Here is an 8,940-nt window from a genome sequence, read left to right on the forward strand (position 1 = left end):
GTGGCCACCGGGTTGACAAACAGCGCCGGAGGAACCGGACCACGGCGAACGTGAGGGCGTAGAAGAAGGGAGAGCGCGGTGTTTTCACGCCGGATGAAAATAGGGCTTGACGATCCGACCGAGGCAGATTTATCGGGCCTTAATGGGCTGGAGTCTCGTAAAAACCGCTCTGCAACCGAGACTTTGTCAACGACTTTGTCAAAGTTATGTCAACAGAGGCACGCTGCCAACAGCTGGCGTTATTTCGACGCTCGACGACGACTTGTTTATAGGCACGACACTGGGGGGACTCTTGCGCGCCTCCGCAGCGAACGACCGTTCGGGGAACGAGCCTTTCGTCCGAACGCCTTTGGAGAACAATTTGTTTATCGGTCTGGGGATAAAAGAAGCTTACAATACGACAGAGGGATGGAGCTCGATATAGCTAAATTTAAGTGACCGACTTCCTGCGGGTTGGCTGGGTTATCGCTTCATTTTTAGTGGCAAATTTTCTAGGCGTTTTTGGTTTGAAAGTACGAAGCGAAGTATACGCGTATAAGCATCTTAGGTCATTTACTCTTCCTTGGAGTAATGAGTTTTCTATTCTATCTTTTTGTTGGGAGATACGAGGTGGAGTATAAAGAGGAGTAATTGAAATATGTGTGTCGAATACGTATGTTAAAATCTGAAGCGGAACTGTTAATCACGGTTCACGGGCCTCTAATAATTTTCCGGTATAATGCAATTTGGTGGCGCGGACGAGCGGTGAACAAGCAACAGCGAACCGAGGCAGAGGGAAGTCTGAGACACGATCAGCTTATTCCACTCTGCTGGACGGCCAAGTAACATTGATGTGATTAAGCCCCATCGCAAATTATGCCATTACACGTTAGATAAACGTCTGTTTGACTTCGCCTCTTGGCACTGTTCCGCCGCCGATGTACTTAATACCGATTTAAACACGTGTACGAACCACCGCACGAGCTTGCGACACGTTATCGTCGAACTTCCTCTTTCAAAACAGCCTGCTTGTTTGCAGAAGCTGGACTCTCTGCGTGGGTTCCTTTGTGCGATGCCTTTACGTTACCTTTTGAAATATGTTACGACCCGTTTCGCCAGCAAAATCGCTTCTCTGAACTAGATCAGAAAGTTTTTGTGTTATTGTTGCTTCAGCGGTCTTCCTGTATTTCCATATTTTCAATGATATTCTATATTTATCAAGTTCCTCAATTTTAGTATTTAAAAACTCGTTTACGTTACAAAATATTACATCTACGATCAACGATAAAACAAGGATATTTATTCTTTGGAAAAATTTCGATGATTTTTCTATTTACGCCTTTGCTAATTTAATTATACCGAGAGTCACATTTTGCCGAAGTAATTGATCAAGTGGAGCTTGGAACGTCGAAAGACCACATAAACCAACGCTATCAAACATCTTTTCATTTTCTTCGGCTTGTGATAGTAAGCGTATTGGCAGTTTCTGTAGACGAGAACAACGTATACGCGAAACGATAATTACTCAGAGTTTTTTGGCCGAGGGGACGGACGGTGGGTTTAATCAAAGCCAGGACGCTCCATCATCGGCAATTCGATTACGATCGAACGTTCGTCACGAGTACGATTAATTCTCGCGAGTGGTCGGTTGCGTGGAGAGATGAGAACAAAGTTATTGCGTTCTCCTGTGCGTTAACGAGAAAACGATTTCGACCAGTGTGCGGTAGAAACTTCGATGAAATCGTCATCCACCCACATCGCGTTCTGTTTTGTCCTTCGGACGAGCGAAAATTCAGTCAGAAGGAAAATCGAGGAAGTGATTAATACAGCTATACCATAAAGATGTGATATTACAAAAAATTAGTGGCGATGAAAGAAAATCTCTATCTACTTGGAAAGAAAGTTGAGCAATTTGAATTATTACATAGAAAATAAAATCTGAAAGTTCGTTATATAATACCTGACCTAACTACTCAATCGTATCAAAGATTCTTTCTTAGAACAGAGAACTAGTTAACTAAGTATTATAATTCTACAGCCTCGATGCGAAACGAAAATTTCTTCTTGGTTCCACTCTCGACAAAATTTCGTAATTGACATAGTTTCTTATCGCACTCAACGGTTTCAACGAAACAACGCTTCCAATCTTCTTTCTGCTCCCTTATCTTCTCGTGCTTTCGGTTCAGGTACGAGTTAAGCAACCCCTCGATACTCCTCGACAGCGACACCGTTGTCCCTCCATAAATCGTTCTACGCCACCCTCGAAGAATCATGGGAAACGACAGCGGCTCGTGGTGTCACTAGCGCGAGAATGGGGAAAAAACCCCGTCGTTTTCGTGCCTTCGTCGAATTAGTCGGGGCATTTAGCAGACCGCTTCTTCTCGTTTCCTCTCATCGTTCGCGCGTGTCTCACGCTAAACTTCGACGCGAGAACAGGCAACGATCGCTGATTTGGTCAATTTAGATGAAAACAGTATTTGATCTGCGGTTCTGTCTAATCCATTCGTCTCCTAGTATTTTCTTTTTTCTTTTTTTATGATCGTGAAGAGTAAATTATAGTTTGTCAGGCGTAAAAATGGAAAGTTAAGTAGTTAATGAATGTAACGATAGTTAATGAATTCTTCGATATTTAGCACTTTTCGTGACGCACCGTGCATTTCAAAAACTCACGACAGGTGAGTGAATTTGAAAGTTTGTAAGTTACATGAGATATCGTGTACGTATGTACGAAATTATCGAAAGCGATTTCGTAAGAAGAGAGGCGAAACTTATTAACAAGATGAAAGATAGCAGTGTTTGCTTTTAAATAAGTTGTCCAAACAATTTGATATGATTATCGAAAGGAGCAAAACAGGGATGAAATTATAACGCGAATTGCTTGCTAAAACGGTATATTGAAATTACAATTTATCGCCTGAACGCGTTTTCAACTTTCGCTATGCACACCAACGCGTGCGATTTCATGCTCGATCGTCCGAACAGCATTGAAACAATTAATTTAATCTGTACGTTTATTACACATAACATGCCGTGAACGCGTAATGTGTTCTTTAAACCTGGATGCGCCATAGAGAGGAAAATTAAGTTTACCTATTCGTTGGTTCTTTAATAAAGTATCAAACGACCTGGCTAATAGCGCCATACACACGCTGACGGCAGAAAGAAACTTTCAGAAACTAGAGCAGTCAAGATCAATTTTAGAAAGGTCACTTGGCCAATTAGTCTCTAGAGCTAAACTTAAACTCAGTCTTCAGAAATTATTTTCGTCGCGCTTTTTCATCCATCTATATATTAAACAGAGATGGAGCTCTCAATGTAAATACATACTTCGCCGCTAATCGTTTCGACAAATAACTCTGAACAAAGTACTTTTGAACTATATGTTATTATTTATCGCCGTGCTATTATACTTAGATACGAAATTAGTCCAAGACATGAAAGTGTTGATCTTGGAACACCTTGCTAAAAGAATATAACACATTAGCCGATAGCGTGTGTGATCTTATCGAATATTAAACACGCCTCTAGATCGTTAGGATCGTAGGAATTTTTTAATTGTTACTTAAAACATTTTTAGCGATACAAAACAAGCGATACAGAACCCGTAAAAATCGGAAAAAGTCAAGAGTCATTTATCAGTCACCCGTTTCACCCTCGGTAGACTCCTTGAAGCATATCACGGCTCAGACAGAAACAATGCTGTTCGGTTCGCGAGTGACGTTTCGATCGAACGGTCCCGCATGGGGGTGGTCGGAGGCCGCGATGTGGCGCAAATCCACGGATCGACGACGTGTCAACGCGTCGGACGATTCTCCCCGCGGAGGTTTGCGCGCCGAAGCCTGTGGTTGACGTCGATTAATCACGCGGCGGCCCGGCTGCGTGCTGCGGGCAACGACGTGCCGGTGACTTGCAACATAGCCCGCCGCCTATCATATTAACGGGTAATTGAAAGATATCCGGCCAGAAAGCGGCACCGTGATTTTTTGTGATGTCACTACGAACACCGCGCCGCTGGAACGCTGCGCCGAATGATCGCGGGGTGACTTGCACCCGTTTGCTCCGAGACGTGTTCGTACCCGGTCCTCGAGATCACTCGCCAAGATGCTTTTTATTTTACGGGTAGTTTGCCTCTTGGCTCATTTGAAGAAAGGACGAACTAAATCGTGAGACTTGTCACAGATCGGAAACTCGTTCAACGAATTGAACACAGCTCGTACGAAATTCGAAGAGACTATACGAGAAGTCTCATACGCGTTCTAAAATCAAAGACTCGCGTGGAACGAGAAGCACGAAGAATCTATCGCTTCGTTTCACTTAACCAAATATTTACAAATCAGAGGGACGATTAACTCCATGACACGATCACATCTCGAGCGTCGTACGTATTAATAATTTAGAACGCGTCTTGTACGTTAATAAGTCAATATTTTGACTTTTTGATAAAGATGCGTGTAGAAGACTGAGACATCGCAAATAAAGCTGGTTTCGCGTTATTAATAATAACCAGGCGATTTCGGTAGGTCGCCTTCGGCGTTTGAGTTGGCTTCGCCTCGTGACCACCTGCGTCGTTGCGAAAACATTCTTCGTCGATTTACTTTCGGGAATTCGCGTGTAAACGTTGACGTATTTAAGGGAGGCTGTAAACCATCTATTTCGGTGTCTCGCCGGGAATAATCGCATCGTCATGGATTATCGGCTAGCCATGTACTCGCTGTTCGAGTTGGATGCCGAGCTATGAGAAAGACGAGTCTATTGGGCTGTCTATATTTTCTACGCACAAAAAGCAATCGAACAATTCTAACCTCACGCGAATTTGAAGAAAAATGTGAAAGAGAAACTTGAAAAATACTATCGCGTTTCTTTCACTCGTATCCAACACGTGTCTCTTAAAAATCGAAAGTTTCTTCGTTATATCGATCGAAATGACATAGACTGCAAATCTTCGATTATATGATAGATTGAATTTAAAGATCTAATACCACTATCCCAAATCGTCGAAAAACCATAAGATTGTTCTGATTTGTATCAGCATCTCTCGGATATCCAAGCATACGTATGCCCGAATTTAAATATTTAACCGAGGAAAGGCGTGCGAGGTTGAAGCACGATGAAAATTTAATCTAATCGCGATATTCGTCCTCGCGTTGCAGTGCTGCCGGTGGTATCGGGATTGCTATCGCTGCGAGGCGGAGGCCTGGTCGTCGGGCGGATTTGCTGGATGAACGACGGTACGACAAGGAGTTATGATATCGGCGCCGATCGCCGTGCCAAGTGAAAACACGGTGGCGTGAGTAATATACAACCATAGGACGATCTTTTATAGTGCAGCCAGTTCGCGAGGGAATGATCCGCGGCCACGTCCGTAGAGATAGGATCGTTCTAACCCCCGCGCGAACCACAAGAAGAGAGGGTCAAGGAGGAGCGAACCCGGAGCAGTCAGCGGTTCTAGTCGTAAATAAAACCACGTCTGCTACCAATGCCAATCCCCTGGACCGTGTCCGGTAACTGTTGTTTGAGATGGCATAAAGTATATTGCAACCAGGTTTAAATCGAATCCTACAGTTTCCATATTCGACATTGTAGAACTTCAAAGTGGTATTGACTTATTGAAGACATTTTTCAACTCTTCAAGCACATGTCTTTGAAATTAATTCGGATCATCCGAGTACTTTGCAAATACATAGAGACGAAGCGCGACTTTCTATTAAAAATGAAAATTTACAATTAATACGTCTTGGATTATTTCACAATTCTAGAAACGAACTTAATTAATCAATCGAGATATCGGTTGATTGATACAGAGAAAAAAGAGACACGGGTGAAGCCCATTATATAGCGTCGTTACATCTGTCCATAAACATCCCAATTAAAAACTTCGGCACATCAGGCAAATTAGACAAGTTAGTAAATCTTATCGCACGGTAATTCGCTTCTTACGTCTCAATTTTACTAGATTCATTAGCCTCAATCGCTCCGAAACGCTATGTATTTCCCAACAGCTTCAAATAATAGACATCGCAGCAGGGAAATTCCTGCTGGTAACAAATCTACGTCCCAACCTTAATCTACCATGCGTCGTAGTTACTTAACCGCGTATCTCCTCGTCCAATTATCTTCTCCCTCTCTGCTTCGTAGCGTGCGCAACGAATTGTCCTAAAAATTGGATCGAACGGTACCTTCGATTCCGTTCGATTGCACAGGCACGGTCTCCCCGCGGAGATGAAAAGTTCGACTAGTTGGAAAAATCGACGAGAACGACTCGCGTCGACTGATTGCCGCGGTACGGCGCGGCGCGGCGCCGCGTCGATTCCTCCCCGAGCAGAAATCATCGCCGGTCGATCGTGCGAAACTCGTTACCCCGGAGCCGTTAACCGCGCGAATAAAGAAGCAAAGTATATCGAGAGGCGTCCTGACGAGCGAATCACGGAACGATAACGTCGCCGCTTCTGATTTCCACGTAATCATGCCACCGCCCGGGGAACGTGTACAGTATATACGCGTCACAACATCCAGCGCCATGGCAATTTCCGACACGTTACGCACGCTTCCTCCTGCAGACCGGTCCGGTTCTAGCCGATTTCTGCACCCAACCAAACTTGTAAGTCACTTGAGAAACGAGCCCACCGATTTGATGTGCTTTGTTTTCTTCGCGATAGCATAGGATTTCGGTCTTTGGAAGGAAGATTGATGAAACCGATCTTGGGAATAGTCTTGTTTGAAGTTGGCGTTTGTGAGAATTTCAGTGGAAAATGACATATTAAATAGATTCTGATTATTATTTACCGCTGATTTCATCACTACTCTATGCTAGATAATTTTTATATTTCTATAATGCAAAATATTACACACGTGTTTTATATCGATTTCTGTGAAAGTTGTTGTCTGCTATTACTTGTAATAAACCATACGTTCCGCTAAACAAAAATTTCATGTCCACCTCCCATCGAGACGCTATCATCTCCACCGGAAGTGAAAGCTAAAAATTCAGGCAGAACAGAAACGCTCTCGACGACGCAGCTGCCATTTTAACCTATACGTGTATCCACGGCGAACGAGTTACGCGGCACGAGTTCCCCCGGCACGAGAGAAGAGAGCAATCAGCTCGGCAATCTAGCATTATTCCTCGGCGCGTTATTGCGTTATTGGCGTGGAAGTCGAGGTCTGGAACCAAAGAGGAAGACCGATGGGCAGCGGCGGTTGCGTATACCGCGATTAGGCGGGTTACCGCGATTTGAATGATTAGATAGGCTCCGAGACGATTCGGAGATGGCTGCGTTCCCGGCGGCGAAATAACAGCCTCCAGCCAGAAGCGGGCGGATGCGTTCGTGACCGGTAGGCACGCATCTTGCGCTGCGGGTCGATAGTTCGCACGAACACGTCCACCAATTCGCTTATTTGATTCGACCTACTGCTTTACCGAGCAAATGTGGAGTTTCCAGCATATCCAAGCAGATAGATAGAAAGAATGTTGGGGTTAGGTTGGTACTTTCCTCCCTACTTCTATTTTATGATCGTACATAAGTATTATATTTTTGCCTATAGAGCTTCTCTTTACTTTTTTCGCTTATTTACTTGGCTATGATCACAGAAGCCTCACATTATTGTACAATTAACCTATTCACAGTTGAAGATATACGAAGTGATTTTCTGGCGAGATAACCTAGATAACCTATCGTGAAAATCACAACTAATCGTCTAATCTAGCAAATCCCAATGTAAAATAAAGAGTAAAGATTGAAACGAAGTATAAAGCTCGTGGCTTTGCGTAATTTGTCGTAATGAAGGAAATGCTGCTGTTAGTACGCATATATCATCTGTCATCACAAATTGATTTCGCCTCGGTATTAGAACGGTATGATTGGCGACACTGCGATTGGATCAACTATATAGCAAAAGAAATGTACCGCCATTCTTTGACCTTAATCCATCTTAGAAATATTATTTTTGCTCGGTCAAGCTATACGTAACTACACAGCGTCCGATCTCGAACGATCTAACCTATCGTTCTCAACCTTATCATCGTTCTCTACTTGCCTCTCTCATCCCCGCTTGGCTCAATTCTCGACAGGTGTGTCGGGACTTGATTAACGTCCGATACGATGGCCGTTTTAGTCGATTCTCGAATCGAGAAGGCATTTAAGCGGAGCTAACCACACCATGTGTGGCAATTTCGTCGATATGGTCCCAGAATCCCTTATTGCTTTTAATCGGCCACGGGAACGAACAATATGTAATTTTAGGAAACGGGAGACTCACCTAGATGGGCTGGGAACGATCGAGAAGTGGAGCTTATCCATGCACTGAACTTGAACAAAGTTTTCGAGAATAGTAGGTTGCTGGTCGTCTCGGTTGTTTCACTGTATTTACGCGTTCCACGAAAACACTCGAGATTCCGCGTTCCTTGTTCGGAACACCGGTAGGTTAGGTTTGATTTATAAAGAGGGGACAGTGACTAGGGCCGATTAACGAGTCTTGCGAGTTTTTGTCGATACGAGACGCGTCGCGGACTAAACGATTTATTATAAAGATTATGGAAAGTCACGCGTGTTTACGTATTTTCGTTCATGATGCGTTAATAAACGTCGTCACCGAAGAAGATACGATACCAGTTTGGCGTAACCGCGTTGCACTTGATTTAAAAATGAACTGAATTTTGGTGGTTGAAATCGTGGGAACAGCGTTACCAACTTATGCGACAGTTGCGGTGTAATAGTAACAATGATACCAACTTAAATCCATAATTTTTGGAAACCGTTCGAGTACTTTAAGGTATTTATCGTTTAATAAATCTTTTAGTAGCGTTTAACAGCGTTCCTCGAAACGTTCTACAAATTTTTGAGATATTATAATGCACGAGACACGGGACACAAAGTGATTTACATTATCGTTCGATATCTTTATTCAGGTGAATCTGTGGACGTGTCTGAATCCGTGTCTTGAGGTTTTGGTTTTGGAGCTACT

General features: G+C 43.5%; 1 protein-coding gene across 1 annotated transcript in view; it reads right to left on the reverse strand.

The window, feature by feature from the left end:
* LOC132909692 (uncharacterized) overlaps positions 1 to 8,613 on the reverse strand; it is a 179,505-nt gene extending 170,892 nt beyond the window's left edge. The window contains exon 1 of the mRNA XM_060964653.1: positions 8,236 to 8,613. The gene's annotated coding sequence lies outside the window, so the exon portion shown is untranslated. The remainder of the gene's footprint in view (positions 1 to 8,235) is intronic.
* Between the last annotated feature and the right edge of the window lie 327 nt (positions 8,614 to 8,940).

The sequence above is a fragment of the Bombus pascuorum genome, chromosome 1 (assembly GCF_905332965.1).
Source record: "Bombus pascuorum chromosome 1, iyBomPasc1.1, whole genome shotgun sequence".
NCBI lineage: Eukaryota > Metazoa > Arthropoda > Insecta > Hymenoptera > Apidae > Bombus > Bombus pascuorum.